The 18,112-nt window shown below is 47.7% G+C and overlaps 1 protein-coding gene across 1 annotated transcript in view; it reads left to right on the top strand.

Moving 5' to 3' along the window:
• Positions 1-18,112, top strand: part of WWOX (WW domain containing oxidoreductase) — a gene marked incomplete at both ends in the record, with an annotated part of 987,258 nt that overhangs the window by 9,230 nt on the left and 959,916 nt on the right. The window lies entirely within an intron of this gene.

The raw sequence follows: 18,112 nt of genomic DNA, 5'->3' as shown, positions 1-18,112 counted from the left end.
AATGTAAAAAAGCAAATGGAAGTTTTGGAAAACTTGAAAGGAATTTAAGTAAAATCAACTCTTAAAAGCACTTTCTGGTGTCCAGCGTGGCGGTGCGCACTAATAATCCCGGTAGTACTTGGGAGGCTGAGACAGGAGGATCCTGGTTCGCAGCCGGCCTCAGCTACTTAGTGAGGCCCTCTGCAACTCAGTGAGACCCTGTTACAAAAGTAAAGAATAAAAAAAATTGGGACTGAGTGTGTAGCTCAGAGGTAGCATTCCTCTGGGTTCAATCCCCAGCACCATACACACAAAAAGCAACACACACACACACACACACACACACACACACACACACACACAGAACTCATCCTGGGACCCAGTTTCTCAATATTGGCTTTGGGGTAGCTGCTGTACAGTTATCATTGATGTTAAAACTGAACATGTGATATTAAGAAGAATGTTTGGAATTCCCTAAGACGCAGTGCATCCCTGTTCATTATGTTGATTCTTGTTAGGGTTGAGGGCTCATAAAAGTACAGTAGAGAATAACTTAAGAATAAGAATCCAAGGACTGAAGAAAATACCTGTGTTTATGTAACAGTCAGTTGCCAGAAGACTAATGGCGAGGTCTCTCATTCCCATACCCTTAGCTGGACATTCTTTTCTTTTCTTTTGGTGGTACTGGGGGTGGAACCCAGAGGCTTTCTACCTCCGGGCCATATTCCCAGACCTTTTTATATTTTATTTGGAAACAGGATCTCACTAAGTTGCTAAGAGCCTCACTAAGTAGCTGAGGCTGGCTTTGAACTCGCGCGATTCTCCTGTCTCAGCCTCCCAAGCGCGGGGATTACAAGCGTGCACCACCACGCCTGGCGGACATTCTTTTCTTTCATCAGTGAGATGTGCGCACGCTGGTTATTTTCCGCAGAAGTGTTTGAGCTGCTCCGTCTGGCATCGGACAGCAGACCTTGGCCTGCAACTAGTGGGCCAGGTTCAGGCAGGTTGTCCGGGCCTTGTAGAGTTGGTTTAAAACATGAAAAGAATTGCATCTGTTTGGATCTCTAATCATGATAGAGTAGAGGAGATTCCGAGATTCCGAAGCATGGGGAAGGATTACGCTGTTGATCAGTGTGGCCCTCAGGCTTCTAGTGATACAGCTGACAACTCTCCGTGCCTCTTCAGAGCTCCCACTTCTCCCAAGACTTCCTTCCTGCGCCTGCAGTTCATTTTGCAAACACCGCAGGAACATCTTGTGATCCGGGAGCCGTAGCCGGTCCTTGGGGAGGACAGGACACATGTGCAGAAGGTCTTGGGAGCCCAGCCTGTCCTGTTGGGAAGCCCACAGCTCTTTCTCCCGGCCCTTCCGTCCCTCAGAAATCGCCTTTAACACCACCTTTTTTTTTATTTTGTAATTTTTTTTTTTCTTTTTTGGCAGTGGGGATTAAACCCAAGACATTCTACCTTCAAACTACACCCTGGCCCTTTTTTTTTTTTTTTTTGGTGGTACTGGGGGTGGAACCCAGAGGCTTTCTACCTCCGGGCTTTACTCCCAGACCTATTTTCTAGTTTATTTGGAAACAGGGTCTCACTAAGTTGCCAAGAGCCTCACCAAGTAGCTGAGGCTGGCTTTGAACCTGTGCGATCCTCCTGTCTCAGCCTCCCAAGCGCAGGGATTACAAGCTTGCGCCACCACGCCCGGCTTTTATTGTTATTTTGAAACAGGAATTTGCTAGGTTCCTGACAGTCTCACTAAGTTGCTGAGGCTGGTCCTGAACCTGCGATCCTCTTGTCTCAGCCTCCCAAATACTGAGATTATAGATGTGTACCACTATGCTCAGCGTCAGCACTGCTTTATCACTCAGCTCTCCTCCACTCTGGGGAGCGCAGGTCTCGATGAGCACTAAAGATTTGTATTCTTTCATTTATTTTATTTACTTATTTATTTTTGTGGTACTAGGGATGGGACCCAGGGGCATCCTACCTCCCAGCTATACCCGAGCCCTCTTTTTATTCTTTATTTTGAAACAGGGTATCACTAAGTTGCAGAGGGCCTCACTAAGTAGCGGAGGCTGGCTGCAAACCTGCGATCGCCCTGTCTCAGCCTCCTGAATGAATGCTGTAATTATAAGCGTGCGCCACCATGCCTGGCTTTTATTCTTCACTTTTGAAGTAAAATGCTGCAAATTCCAGGGAGGCAGAGACTTTGGTGTCACCTTCCCTCCGTAGCAAGTGGTATCAGGCTTACAGAAGAGGCTGATGGTAGCTGAGCACATGGCTTTGGGTCTGCCTTGGGCTGGTCCTGATGCCCCAGGCGGCTGCCTCCGGAAGCCACATCTGCCCTGGCTCAGCCAGCCTGTGGCTTCTAGATGGAGTTCTTCCTGCTCCTGAGCTATGCACCTCGCCATTCTATAAGCTGCTGTCCCTACTTTATTTCTGCCTCTTTTACATGAAATCGCCGAGTACACAGTGGATTGGCCATTTTTGTTTCCAAGGCGTGCCGGCCATTCCCGAATAGCCTCCTCTCCAAGTACCAGCAGCGGCGTTAACGTCTCTTTCCTTGACCACTAAGCGAGACTGTTGTCTGAGGATCCACTGCGGAATCTTTAGCCTCATGAACACCTGTTCTCTTTGAAGCAGAGTGGGTCAAAACAGCTGGAACAATAGTTATTTTGAGGGTGGTGACTTCACAGCTAAGAACATAGATACCCAACTCACCTGACAAAGGTTGATTTGCAAAGCTGGGATTCCCAGTAGCTTCTTTCTAGGAAATCCTCGGTAGCTGCCTCTCTTTTGGGGTGCTGGGATTGCCATCGGTGGGCTCTTTGATGTGGAAGAGAGCCCCCTCCCACACCCATGGACAGCCAGCTTGTACTGGGGCCCTGCCCCCTGCTGAGAGTGATCTCAGCAGAATCTGTAGACATCTTTCTCCCCTTGACTATAAATGACACAGAGCTTTATTTTGCATTTGTGATATTGGCTATTACTAAGGCAGTTGAAGAGATTCTCAGTTCAGCTCAAAAAGATCAGGATGAGTCTAGAAGACAGGAGGACTCGGTAGAAATGTCAGAGGCACTGTGGGTTCAAGAAATTCTTGTTTTTACAAGGTTTGTAGGCAAATTTTTTTTTTTTTTTTTTTTTTGGTGGTACTGGGGTTCCTGGAAGCCTTTCTACCTCCGGGCTACAGTCCCAGACCTATTTTTTTTACATTTTTATTTGGAAACAGGGTCTCCTAAGCCAGCGTGCGCGGCTGGCTTCGATCCTCCTGTCTCTGCCTCCCAAGCGCGGGGATTACAAGCGTGCGCCACCACGCCTGGCTGTAGGCAGATTTTTATCTCTGTGGACTGGATTCAAAGGTGTAGATTTTAGGGGGGTGGACAGACTGTGGCCTCTGGGCTACATCTGACTTGCTGCCCGGTGTTGTAAAGTTTTATTTGAATATAGCCACCCCCATTTTGCATGTCACCAGCAGAATTTAAGTAATTTCTGCAGAGATCTTGTGGTCTCCCAAGCTGAAAACATTTTGCCATCGGTCCATTGCAGGAAAAGTTCTCTAACACCTGCATTAGAGCATGTAGATGCTCTAGCTCCTTTCAAAGTAGGGCCGCCCGAGCGGTCTCTAAATTGGCCACAGTTCAGGTGAAATCTGGATAAAGCGGATGCCCCGGGCCTCAGGGAGAGCTCGTAACTTGCGGGGAGCAACCCTGCTTCAGCTCGTCCCTGTGTTTTGGGAAGCTGCAAGGCTTAGGATGTTATCTCCTCCGAAACTAACACTCTTCTCTCCTTGACCTTTGTTCAACCAGCTTTCTGAACCCGAAGAACTTTGTAGATTGACAGCTGTAGCTGGCGGACCTCTCTGTGTGGAGACGAGCGTCTCAGTGGCCAGGGGGACGTCTCTTCAGTCAGACTCCTGCTAGCAAATCCAGAGGCCCGGAACCCCGCAGTCTGGCCCGCTAACCCTAGAGATGAGGGAGGATTCCTCACTGTTGCGTGCAGCGTAGACCAAGCAGGAGGGACAGGTGGCTTCTGCTCTCCGGAGTTAGCCGCTTGGTGGCTCCGATTTTCTAAAAACAAACCGAAATGGCTCCAACCCGGTGATTACTGCGTACGGATCTTGCAAAGTCCTGAGAGAGGGAAATTTTGAGGCTTAGGGAGATCCCCACCACAGGGGGTCCCGTGCCCTGGGCCTGGACCCCCGCCCGTCGACTGCATTGGCTCTGCGTGTATGTGGTCAAGCGTGCAGTCCTCCTCTTGGGCCTACGGGCCGGCCAGTGCTCATGAGAAACAGAATGTCTTAAATAGGGCAGGTGGTCGATTACCCAGACCTGGGACCACATCTGCCCCGTTCCCCACTGCTTGTCAGTGAGGCGCACCTGAAACCCATACATACCCATGGGCGTGGCGAGTAGACAGATCTATGAACATCCTGCTTATGGAGGCGAAGCCAGGGTCTTGTCACCACATCCATTAAAGACGCTTAACACACAGGCGCTAATAAGATGTTTCGAGTGGAATCTTCAGTGGTGATAGAACTTTCTTCTGGTCCCAGCCTTATACCAGCAGTGGCTGGAATTTGATTAAGTTCTTCTCGGGGCTGGGCATGTTGTCTGTGTCATCCCAGAAGTTGGGAGGCTGACACAGGAGGACCACAGGTTTGAGGATAGCCTCAGCAAGTAATGGCACTCTTGTCAACCCAGCGACCCTATTTCAAAAATAAGAATAAAACAGGGCTGGGGGATAGTTTGGAGATAGAATGCCCCTTGGTTCAACCCCCATGGGTAGAATAAATAATAAATAAATAAATAAATGAATGAATAAATTCTTTTCAGTAGAATCAGAATGAAAGGTTTCTTTCACCTTTTGAACTTTTAGTTGTGGCTTTCAATCTAAAATAGCCTGGCTTGGTTTCAGTTTTCGAGCCAGAGGACCCATTAACAAAAACAAAAATGTTTCTTTCTCCCGGAACAAATATAAGCTGGCCACCTCAGTACGGAACAGTGAAATGTATTTTAGGACTGATGCTTTTATTTTCCATTGGTATTTATTTTCTGTATTCACCTCTCTAAGGTGTACTATGGGGCTATGCTCTCTATATCACACATACACACTCTCATCAAAATTTATACACTTCGAGTTATAAAAAGCACATACTCTCACCGTCAAGGTCACCCCTAAAGTTGTTCCTCTTTAAACAAAATGAAGGTAGCAGATTTTCTCGTGGAATGCATCTCACTGTATAATCATAGCATAATTAGACCTTAGCTCAAAGCTCCCTATTCTAAAAACTGGGGGCCTCGTCCCTAAATCACGTGCTGACGTTATGGTGTGAGGTGCACTTGCCATATTTTATCCTACAAATCGCCACCATGATGAATTCGTCTCTGGGGTAAATTCTACGAGTGGTGCGGTAATATGGGAAATTGCTCTTTCTTCATTTAGAGGACATTCGTTCTGAAGACTTTGAGTCCATGCTTCCCAGTCGTGGGCTGGATTTGATTCCTGTGTACTGTTGGGTCTTTTTTTTTTTTTTCCTATACTTAAGTGTTACTAAATTTTGCCTAAACTAGACTTTTTTTCTTTCTCCACTTATTCTAAAAGATCCCGTAACGCCAAGGCTACACTCTTATTTAGTCATTTTTTGGGGGTAAAACATACTCAGGTGAAACCATTACACTTGAGATCTTGGAAATGCCTGACTGCTTTTCTTTCCAGTTGCTGGCAAGACTCAAACTACTGGGATCTTGGAATTTATCTTCTTTTAAAGAACCTGGTGCTCATTAAATAGAGGAAGAAATTCTGAAATCTAAATAACCTTTTGGGAATTAATTAAAAATCTCGGTGACAATTACTCTCGTCTGCTGAAATACACCCACGTACTGTAAGCAGAATGCATTGCCATGATTTCATTCTGAGGAACTCCTGAAAGTGGTCCCAGTAGAGAAGTCTTACAATAGCATTACGTAAAACTTGAGAATTAATACCTTAGGAGTTCAACCACCATTTTGCTGTTTTGTTTTGGACAGAGGGTATCTGTTGCCCAGGCTGAATCCTGGGCTAATGCGATCCTCCTTGGCCTCCCAAGTAGCCAGGTCTACAGGAATGCACCGCTGTACCTGTTCTCATCTACATTTAAATATACTTGGACTTTGAGCATACATAGAAATCACATGATCATACTATAAGCTTAATATCTAAAGGAGCAAACCAATTTAAAACTTTTTAATGAGCTTCATTGCATATGATGGTCTCATGTAAAAGACCTGTAAGAGTTACATATGTATATGTATATATATATATATATATATATATATATATATATACAGATATGTCTGTAATAGATGTGTGCATAGATTACAAATGTATAATCTTGTTAATATGCCCCCATACAACCCTTCACATATATACATGTACACAAGATTAAACTTTTTTTGGTCCCATGAGGTTATTGCTTGAATTTCCTATTGGCATGTAGGTTGGATTTTACTTTTTTTTTTTTTTTATTGTGGTAGTGGGGGTGGAACCCAGGGGCATTCTAGCCCTATTTTTTATTTATTTTGGAACGGTCTCACTGAGTTGCAAAGGGCCTCAGTAGTAGCTGAGGCCATCTGTGAACCGTGATCCTCCTGTCTCAGGCTCCCAAGTGCTGGGATTACAAGTGTGCGCCACCACGCCTGGCTTGAAATTTACCTTTCTTATGGTGTCCACATAACAACTGAGGGCTGTACAAGTTACTGTTCAAGCACAAAATGGCTCAGTCTTTATTTAAAATACGATCTCTGCTCTTGAAGTCTTATAGTGCTACATAAGATGTGAAAGTCATTATACTTAGAAGTCCAAGGAAGGGAACTTTACCTTTTGCTTCTACATCATACACCAACTTAGTAATGAAAATGTTTTACATATTTCCTGTAATTAACCTAAGTGCAGAAATATCTTTTCCTGTTTTGTTTCCCTCCACTAGAGGGCTCTGTTGCCCTTCCGTAGAATTAAACGGGCATCATCTCCGCGTCGCTTTCTTCTGGTCTTGCTTTCGTTTTTTTGTTAAATGAGGCCTTTGACTTTCCTAACATGTCTTTTAGGTCTGGTGCGTCTTGGTGGTAGAGTTCAGGCCGAGGACCGTTCCTAGTGTCAGGCCTTCTTTTGTCTTGTTTGTATAAAATGCCAAGAATAAGGGCTCCGTTTAATAAAAAAGGTCCATTGTATTCCGGGAGCAGCCCGTGCCGCCAAATTACACCAGGGCGCGGGTGTTTATGACATTATTGGTTTGGAGTGTGCTGGCCTATCAATAATGTGATTTCTTTTTTCTTTTTACTAAGTGGGAATTGTAACCTGTAAATATTAATGCTCTGTTTAAGGCATTTAGAACTCCTGAGTGACCTTAACCTTTTTTTTTTCTCCTAAGAATATAGAATTTCCCTTGCCTCTGCTGCTGGTGGTACCTCGTGTTATAAAGTGTATTTTAATTAGATTGTTTATTGATGATACATTCTGTACCGTAAGACAACGTGTCCTTTTGGGCTCAGTGTCTGTTTTTTAAATAAGAGGTCATATTGCGCCAAATGCTTAATATGAAGCAGATAGCCGGTGGGTGCTCTGCGCAGAGTCTGGAGGGTAATTTTAATTTTGGCTGCATAGCTGAAGTTCGAGACAGCCCATTAGTCGTACGCTTCAGCTGTCAAACAGGAATTTGGCCCAGAAGAAAATATGGTTTGGCGTTATAAGCTGCTTATTTTCAAATTTTAACGGGGAACAAAAATGAGTACACTCTGCCGTATACTTTTATTGTTATTATTCTTTTTCTCAGCAACTTTTTTCTCTTCTGAAAGTGTGACAGCTTGAAAATGCTGCAAATACAGCGTTGTAATATTGCAGAGCTCTTTTTGCCAGAGTAAAGATAAAATTTTGGTCCTTCCTGTACGAATGTGTTCATTGTTTATCAACTCCTTGCTTGAAACCGGTTGGCTGTGTTTGGAAATGTTACCGATTTTATAATAAAAGAGATCGCGTTATCCCTGGGCAGTGACGGACTCGGTGCGATACCGCCCGTGTTCTTCCTTCAACTTCTGTGGCGTCTACACCTTCTTCAGATATGAATCCTCCTTCTTTTCCAAAACAGTGTTTGAGCCCATCAGAGGGCCTCGCAAAGGTCTCTTCAGTTCACACGCCAAAAGGCTGACCAAGAAGCAGGTTCCAAGAGTTAGAGGCTTGCCCGTGAAGCACCCAGTCTCGCTTTAATAAATAACGGCGCATTTTGGAAAGGGCCGATTTCATTCTACACAAGCCTGACTCCACGTGGCGCCGGGCGGTGCCGAGTTGTGTGATGTGATGTGGTTTGGATCGATGATTTGAAGCCTGAGTATTTGTTGATCAGGCTGTGACTGGTGTTTTACTTAAGATATTTCATACTAAAAGTCATGATCGGAGCTGCCCTGAAAATAAATGAGGCTCTCATTAGACTCTTACAGGGCACATAAGAGGGGTGTGGGCCAAAGCGCAAGAGGGAGCCAGGGGGAGAGAGTAGGTGCGTGTGGGACCGGGGATGGGGTTCCTGTTCTGGGTGCTCTGCTGTTTCTCCCGGGGTGGGCTGTGACTTGCAAGGTGAGTAGAATCGGGCCTTTGGTTTAAGCAAACTTTCTAATAACGGAGAACAAAATCAGAGCGCCATTTCTTGTTTTTATATGGTTGTATAGACACTGAGGCTAAATCATTTTTTTATCCTTACCTCTAAGATATACTCAGTTGTCTCGCATTAGGGTTTATTGATTATTATTGTGTGCTAGGGAGAGCGCTTTTAAATCTAGGAAGAGTCTCGGTGCTTACCTTGGAATGGTGTCCACGAGAAAGAACAGAGAGACGAGGCGATTTGCCCGAGATCGCACAGCCCCAGGAAGGTCCCTGCAGGACTGGGGCAGGGGCTTCTGGCTCCCCCACCCCGCTCCCCTGGGGCAGCCTCTGTCTTGTCACCTCCCTGTTCCAGAAAACAAAAGCTGAGCCTTCTCCTGGTGGGCTCCTTGAGTCTGTGCAGCCCGAGTCTGGAACCCCACTCATGTCAGCGGATCTGTGGAGGTGGGCCAGAGCGCCTTCCTGCAGGGGAGCCGAGGCGGAGGTGAGCGTCAGCCGCACGCCGATCATGGATCGGCACCCCCACTCGATCACGGACCCTCCCCGGTGTCCTGAGTGGGAACAGGCGTTGGGAATGGGAGGTGGCATTTGTCAGACTTGTGCTGGGGCCTTGGCAGTGGGCTGTTAGCCTACTGTATCCACATTTAACTAAAAACTAGTATCATAATTAAGCCTGGGTGTCCAAGGGGAAATTTATAAGGTGCAGAGAAGAAGCCCAATCTCCCCAAGTTCTCACCAGCTGGCCACATCGCCTTAGAAGTCAGCACCAATGGTTCTCAGCGATGCTTCCTCCCTTTCCCTGTCTCCCCTTCTGATTTTCTGCTTTGCTGTGGATTCTGGGTATCCTTTATTACCATTACATCATCGACCTCTTAAATGGTTGTATACTATTCCATTAGAAGCTTCCAGTTACTCCCCCAGCATGGCTCATTTGGGTGGATTCCAGCTTTTTAGCAGCTATTGAGATGGAGGTGAGCATTTTGTAATCAAGTATTTGTACCCATCTGTGACCATTCTGGGGTTTTATTTTTGTGGAAGTAGAATTGCTGAATCAAAGGGTCTGCTTCCTAACCGTAGGGTCTTGATTTGTCTTGTTGGACTGCACCCCTTGAAATGAACATTTTTTTTTTTTTTTTCTGTACTGAGGATTGAATCCAGGGGCATTCTACCTCCAAAGCTACACCCTCGGTCCTTTTTAGTTTTTATTTTGAAATAAGGTTTCCCCGATTGCTGAGGGTCTTGAAAAGTTGCTGAAGCTGGCTTGGAACCTGTGATCCTCTTGTCTCAGCCTCCCCAGTACTGGGAGTATGGATGTGTGCTACCATGCCTGGCTTGAGCCAGTTTGAATGCCCATTGCCCTGCATTCTTGGCAACTTTGAGAATTAGCTTTTTTTTGGGGGGGGGGACTACCCATTAAATTTTCCCATTTCTGACTTAGTAAGATGGAGTGGCTCTTCATGTTGGCCCATTTATATTTATTCTTGTATGAATCGCCTTTTCATTTTCTTTGCAGGACTATCAGATATGTATTGATTGCTGATTGAGGGCTCATTCCAGGCAGGATAATTTAATTTTCAAAGTGTCCCTTTCCCTTAGAAGTTAATTTATCTCAAAGCGTCTATTACCTTAAGTACATATTCAATCCTGCGGTCCAGAAGAAACTCGTAAAGAATTTGGCCCAACTCGCCAGCGTGCGTCACTGAGACCCCGTAGGCCTCCGCCTTCCGTGTGAAGCCAGCTGCCGCTCACGTCCTGGACGCCGCGGCTCCTGTGTGGCGCATCCCCAGCGAGCCCCCCAAAACCTCAGCCTCCCCACTGGCCAGCTTACAGTGCCGGCTGAGCCCCAAGAGCACGGCACGGCAAGATTTGTGCATATTATTTCGGTTTTGCACATTTTCCTTACACCTACTGATGACAGTAACACGATTTCAGAGCTCCCGTGTGTATTTCTTTATTTGACAAGACCGGCTTCCAAGTAGTGAAAACCGTCCCGTCGCCAGATAGAGCTCGGCCGACAGCTGGGCGAGCGGGCTCCGTGGCGGGGCTCTGTCTGGCGCGGTGCAGGAGCAGGATCCCGACTCTGGGAAGCAGACGTGACCTAGTTTCCTAGTTAGCGGCGCTAACCGCTTCCCGCCTGTGTGACTTGGGCCGGCTTCCTTGCCGTCTCTGTTCACCTGTTCACTGCCTGTGAAGCTCGGACAGCGTTTCTACTCTGCAAAGTTGTTCAAGATGAGTGACTAGGGGATGAATTGCCTGCTCGACCACCGGACCCTTAAATGTAGCCACTGCTAGATGGCGGCCCAAGGATTGAGTTACTCCTGAAATTTCATTGGCATTTTCCAAGTCTCCTGGTTCCTAGATCCACAGAAGGCTATCTTAGTATTTCTATGCTTGACCCAGACTGATGTTCCTTTCTTTTTCCTCCCCTCCCTCCCTTTTTTCCTTTCAGATTGAACCCAGGGTCATTCTACTTCCTAGTTATACCCCCAGCCCTTTGTTAATTCTTTTGTTTGTAAACAGGATCTTGGTAGGTAGCTCAGAGTCTCACTAAAATTCTTGAGGCTGGCCTTAAACCTGTGATCCTCCTGTCTCAGCCTCCCAAGTACTGGGACTACGGGCATGCCCCCAACAAAACCCAGCTCTGGATTGACTTTTCTAAGTCACTTTTTTTTTCTAAATAACGGACCTAGCTTCGGGGCAAAAGGAAGTATTTTTGGTAATTTTTTGGTTTGGAGGTCAGATAGTCCTTTCAGAGAAAAGAGTCAAGTGAAAGAAAAAAAAAAGAAGTAAAGTTTTTGTTGTTGTCAGAGAACAAGAAATATATTAGACCTGAACAAGAAAATATATTAGACCTGAACAAAAAGATATATTAGACCTGAACAGAAAAATATATATTAGACCTGGGCAGGGGAGGAGGGCAAGCGGCAGTACCTTCACTGAAGGCATGGCAGTAACATCTCTTCCTGAGTTTGGCGTCTGAGCCCGTCGTCCACTGGAGTTTTTGGAGGCTAACAGAACCGCCTCGTGTATTCTACATACAGCTCCAAATTTGGCATCCCATTTCCCTGATTATTATACCCAGGCAGGAATTGGTGTTTGAGTATAATTTTATCAGCACTTCAAAAGTTTATTGGAGACTCCCGGGACGCTAGGAAGAGCGCACTCCTATGAGACTGCCATTAACGTGTGATGTGACCTAAGGCGGGTCACTTGGCGAGTTTCCCCCCCTTACTTACCTCATTGGCAAGATCCAGAGAAAATAACTTTCCCGGCACTCTTTTTGTATGGGTCAGATACTATTTGGAAACACAGCCATGCAGAGTCCTTTATGAGACTGCTTGCAGTTGGGGAAACATAACCTCCCAGTTGTAGGAAAGGGAGTGTTGGGGTTGGAAGAAAATGGAGAAACAGAGTAATTCAATTCCATAATGGATGGAACAAAACAGGCGCTCATGTAGCTTATGCGGAGCGGCTTCTTCCAGTCTTTCTATATGCAGACCCGGAGCCAGATGTCAGCTGCCAGGGTGGTACGCTTTGCACCTGATTTGGTGGCGGGGTTAGCAAATTGCAACAGGCGCTGTCCCTTCTCAAGTCAATAGGCTGAGACTCCAGCCAGATATCCAGGAGCAGGAACTTGGTGTCACGGGAGATTCTGTGCAGAGGCGGAACCTTCCGTGGCACGTAGCCACACGGGGATTTTGTGGGGGGAAAGGTGGCCGGTCCTAGGCCCGCACCCTGGCTGCTTTACGGCTTACTGCCCTGGCCCTTGCGCATGCTCACAGCGTAGAGCTCATTCCGCTGCGGATGCAGAATCCAGATGTGAACCTGGTGCCGTCTGCAGATAGGATGTGTCACTGAAACTGCCGGCCACATCTCCGTGCTGGAAACTCTCTTCCTGGTGACTACAGAAAGCAAAAGAATGAAGAAAATTGACCTCTCTCGAACGAAGCGGCTCCTCTGCATCAGCCCCCGGTGGCTGGAAGAACAGATTCTCAGAAGGCTTTGTGCGGCTCCCTGTAATGCCTCCCGCTGCCTTGGGCTTTTCTGCGGCCGTGTCCTACAGCAAGACAATCCTGGCTTCTGAATTAGGCGGTTGGGTTTGAGATGCTCCTGTTTGCCGAGAGATCCAAATGGTATCACCAAACCAAAAACCAAAACTCCATCCGTCAGCGGAGGAAGTTTGCATCCTAGGTTCCTGTTCAGTTAGCAGATGGAGTGTTTGACGAGGTGCAGGGAGCTATGACAGACCCCTGGGAGAGATGTTGCAGTCAAGGAGATGTTGCAGTCTGGGGGGGCTGAGGCAGGTTTTCCGCAAGGGACACCCTCCTCCCAGCCCCCCAAAGCTTGGGAGCTATCAGGGTGTGCACATGGGTCTTCCTACCAAGTTCAGCAATGTCTCCCCGCCAGGGAGGGGGAAGCCGCTGGTGTCTGCCTGTGGTCAGGTGACACCCGATCACCCAGTTTCCCAGAGCACCCCTGTGTGCACCCGTGTCTCTTAGGATCCTTCCGTAATCGTGTAATTACCGAGAAGGCCTATGTCTGAATTTCCTCTGGCCACCAAAAAGATCACGCACACTTAGTGGCTTCACACAGCACAGATCTATCCTCTGGCAGTTCCAGAATCTCTTCCTCTGGGCTGACGTCACCGTGTTGGCAGGCCTGGCTCCCGCAGGGGGCTCGCCCTGGGTATCTGTCACTTTGTGTTTTCCAAAGCTTTCTGGTGGCCGCCTGTGTTCCTTAGCTCGTGGCCCCAGCCTCCACCTTGCGAGTTTGTCCCTGCGGTCCCTGCTTAGGCTGTCACACCCCAGCCCTTCTCAGCATCGTCTGACCTCCCTGAGCACCCTTCCTCTAAGCATCCTGGTGATTACATTTTACATTCACGCTCCACCTGGATAATCTGGACTCACCTCCCCCTCCAAATGAATCACATCTGCAGGATCCCTCTTGCCAAGTAAGCGGCACTCTCTAGGGTTTAGCATGTGGGTGTTTTAGGGCGAGGGGCATCACCTTGCCCAGGATGGGACGGAGGCCATGGCTTCTCCCCAGGAGCCCTTTTAGGGGGGCATTCCAGAATTGCCCCACTCTGTCTCTCCGCACTGTGTGGATCTTGGGGCCTTTTGGCAGGAAAAGCTCAGGTTCTCGACGGTCTGATTTCTGGGAGGAGCGCCTTCACTCCATCAGTTTGAGTTTGTCTGAAGCTGCATGGTCTGTACCTATCTGACTTGCTGACGGTGCCGCCCTCCCAAGTCGCTTGGTGTTCTGGGTGGCGATGGAGGGAGGCCGTCGTGGTCTCTCCTGGTCACTTCCGCTGGCCTGGCCATCTGGTCCAGGGCAGAGCTCCTTAGTCTGCCGTATGACAAGTCAGAAACTGGTGGTCTGAAGCCTGAGTCCGGCCCCCTGATGTTTTGTGTGGTTTACGTAAGCAAAATAGCCCATCCTGGTGTGTTTTGTAGGTTTAGTCGCTAACATGTTAAAATAGGAATATTTTACGTATTTCAGGAGCTGGGTGTGGTGGCACATGCCTGAAATCCCAGTACTTGGGAGGCTGAAATAAGAGGACTGCAGGTTTGAGGCCAGCCTCAACAATTTAGCAAGAACCTTGGTGATTTAGTGAGATGCTGTTCTGAAATTAAAAAATAAAATAGGTCTGAGGTGTAATTTGGAGGTACAATACTCCTTGGTTTAATCCCCAGTACCCCACCCCCCAAAAAAAGATTTCTGGTAGTTTTTAAACTCAAAAGATTTAGTGCCGTGAACTGGATAATTGTACTGTCCCCTAATTTATTTGTTAAAATCCAAATCCCTGTGATTCTGTATTTGGAGATGGGGCCTCTGGGAGGTGATTTGATCCTGAGGTTCAGCACGTATGGGATTAATGGACTTATAGGAAAAGACTAGACAGACCTGGGCACATGCCCGTACTCCCAATACCTGGGAGGCTGAGGCAGGAGGATGACAGGTTCAGAGTCAGCCTCGGCAACTTAGCAAGATCCTGTTTCAAAATAAAATAAAAAATAACGTTGGCTGGGAGCAAACTTAGTGGTAGAGCACCCCTGGATTCAATCACCAGTCACACACACGCGCGCACACACACACTCACACACACACACCCCTGGCTTTCTGCCAGGTGAGGATATAAGAAGGACCAGCTGAAACCCAGGAGGAGAGAGGGCCCTCCAGAGCGTCCCCGCTGTGCACCCCCCGACCTTTGACTTCTAGCTCCCACGTCTGTCTGTGAGACGTAAATGTACGCCGTTCCAGGCAGCCACGCTGGAGCATCTGTCACTGTACCCCCCAGCTGGCTAGGCTGTCTGGCCGCACTGGGCCCCCAGCCCCGGCAGCAGCCCTCAACACCTGCAGGTGCCTTCTATGGGTAGGCTCAGGCCACTGTGCACCTTCCGATGACCCGCCCGGTCCTGTAGAGTCCGGAGTTAGCGCCCCCGCGGAGCACCTGTCCTGAGGGCTGCAACCAGAGGGCAGGGGGCTGGCTCAGAGCCACAGACACGCCCTTTATTCAGTCTTCTGTGCAATCAGCAGACATCTATGGACTACTGGGCACTAGGAACCCAGTCTTCATTGTCAACCTGGTCCTGATCCCTGGCCTGGAGGTACAAACCCACCACACTGCTCATGCCGTGAGCTCTGTGCTTCTCTGGGACATTTAATTGGATTTGCTTTGCAATATAAGCTGTGTGTGTGTGTGTGTGTGTGTGTGTGTGTGTGTGTGTGTGTGTGTGTGTTAGTGTGTGAGAGAGACATGTTTTTCTTCATGTGAGTTTGCCTCTGGGTAGCTTCCAATTATCTCTGTATTTTTCTACTTGCATTTTAAGGTACAGGTTACTAAAGCCTTTTCATACTTGGAGATGTCTCAAATGAATCTCCAAATATGTTCTTATAAATTAAAAACAACATTTGATATCTTGACTGATACGTTTTAAACCTTGCTGTTCTCAGATTTGTATTTTCTTTCTTTTTTTTTTTGGCACTGGGGATGGAACCCAGGGGCATTCTACCTCCCAACTATACCTTCAGCCCTTTTGAAACGGGGGCTCACTAGGTTGCTGAGGCTGACCTTGAACCCGCATTCTCCGGTCCGGTCTCAGCCACCCACGTGCTGGGATTCCGGTGTGCGCCAACCCGCCCGGCTTGTCTCTGATTTGTCTTCCACTTTGTATATGTCGGCATCTCCTGTACAGCCGAGGGAAAGCGCACGCCATCGTGGGTGCGGCGCGAGTGCCAAGTCACCACACGCCTGAGTAATGTGTGGACCGAGGTCAAGGCAATTGCTTATTCCGTGATTCATGTAAACTCGGTTCCGGTGCTTGACTTGTGTTCTTGTGACTTCTTAGTAACGATCACCCTGTATCTCCATATCCAGGCCGAGCAGTTCCATGCTTCAGATAGCACGTGCTGATGAGCAGGGAGTCGGAGTGGGGGCCCCTTGCTGTCTTGGGGGCACAGGCTGCATCCAGTCTTGCTGGGCTTCCTTTCGCTAGAGCTTCTGTGCTTTTCCCACGGCTGTGGGCCTTTCCTTCCTCGAGTGCTGGTGGTGCGGCTCAGCTCTGCTGATGCCGGCCCCTGATCTGACAAGGCACCCCTGGGAGGCGGTAATCGCCATACCTCTTCTCCACTCCGTCCCCTCTCCCAGCTCCTCAGAGAGCACGGCAGCTGCAGAGAACAGTGTCAGGACCCAAGGTTGAGAGTCACGGTCTACACTTAGGATCTTACTTTCCATCAAGGCTGCAGGGAAAGCAGTCATGTTTTGGGATAATGTCTGGAGCTATAGATTTTAAGGAAAATGTTTATTACCTATTATATAAAGTGGAAGAAATAGCTAAATTAGGATGGTACACTGAATCATTTTTTTTTTTTTTTTTGTGGTGGTGCTGGGGATTGAACCCAGGGGTATTCTACCCCAGCCCTATTTTACTTTTTTTTTTTTTTAATTTGGAAATAGGGTCTCACTAGGTTGCTGTAGCTGGCCTTGTACCTGCAATCCTCCTGTCTCAGATTCCTGAGTACTGGAATCCAGGCAAGTACCACCATTTCCAAATTCCTACTTAATCTTTAGGGAGTGAATTCTAGGCTTCATGTTTTAGTTATTGGAAAAGTGGCCTTGTTTGCAATGAAGATTTGTTTAGCTTTTGAAAGGATACTTTTTTGGGGGAGTGCTTAACGATTGGACCCAAGGGTGTTCTGCCTCCGAGGTACACCCTCAGCATATTTTATTTTTTGTGTTGAACAGAGTCTTAACTAGGTTTCTGAGAATCTCGCTAACTTGCTGAGGCTGGCCATGAGCCTGTGCCCCTCCTATCTTGTCCTCCCAAGTCCTGGGATTACAGGTGTGCACCACCACAGCTGGCTTTACAGATGGCTTTGTTATTTATTTATTTATTTATTTATTTATTTATTTATTTATATATATATATATATATATATATTTTTTTTTTAATTTAGAAACAGGGTCTCTTAAGCCAGCGCGGCTGGCTCCGAACCAGCGCGATCCTCCTGTCTCCGCCTCCCAAGCGCGGGGATTACAAGCGTGCGCCACCACGCCGGGCTACAGATGGCTTTGTATGAACAGTAAGATCAGACGACTAGAGCACGCAGACGGCAAGTCATAGCGGGGAGCCAATTATAGGGCGCAAGCAAGGGGTGCACCTGCAGGGCCGAGCTGATTTTGTAAGAGGACACAGCTATCCAGAGTGGTCACATTAGAAGTAATCTTTCCAACTCGCGGGTCAATAACTCGGTTCCATCTTGCTAACAGGTTTGGTGGCTCTTGCTGAGGCACGAGGGCGCCATGTGCGTTGTCTTTTAGGAACCGCTTTATGGTGGGGAGCTCCGAGCAGGGGTGCACGTGCGTGTCTGTCCTCTCACGTCGGTGGGAGACAGAAATGAAATAACGGGCCTCGAAGCCATCTTTCCTATCGGCTTACATATCAGTGTAGGATTTCGGGGTCAGCGCGCTGGCGGGATGACAGGGTTGTAAAGCTGGTCATGGGAAGCCACCTGCGGTTATGGATAACACTTCTGGATCACTCGCAGAAGTCTGTCTCCAAAGACGTAACCACATTTCCAACGCTGGGCCTGGCAGTAAATACTACTACGGATTTCTCAAAGATTAGTTTCTAGGAACGTAATACTTGTTAATGCCTGCTGACTCTCGCTCCTCCTCGGGGGGTTTCGGGGCCCGGGCAGACCCCGTCTGGAGTTTCCCTGAGCCTCCCTTCTCACTGGGTTTTTATCTTTCATCACTACTGCTGTGATTCCGGATCTATCTCTGGCTTATCTCCTCGTTCTCTGTTTAGTTTCTTATTTTCCTTTACATTCTGTTACTTTGGCCATCTGTCATCATGGCATGTAAAGCCCCTGGAGGAATCTGGCAGTGGCCTCCTCCTTGAGAAAATAAAGCTCCCTGCCACTGTAACGTTCTGCTTCTACTGAGTTCCAGGCTCACAAGATCCAGCCGAGGCTGTGCTCGCTTAGAGGCTGTTTAGAATCAATAGCG

This window comes from Muscardinus avellanarius, assembly GCF_963383645.1.
Source record: "Muscardinus avellanarius genome assembly, chromosome: 10".
Lineage (NCBI taxonomy): Eukaryota > Metazoa > Chordata > Mammalia > Rodentia > Gliridae > Muscardinus > Muscardinus avellanarius.
Note: the sequence above shows the minus strand (reverse complement) of the source record. Positions and strands in the feature narration are given on the sequence as shown.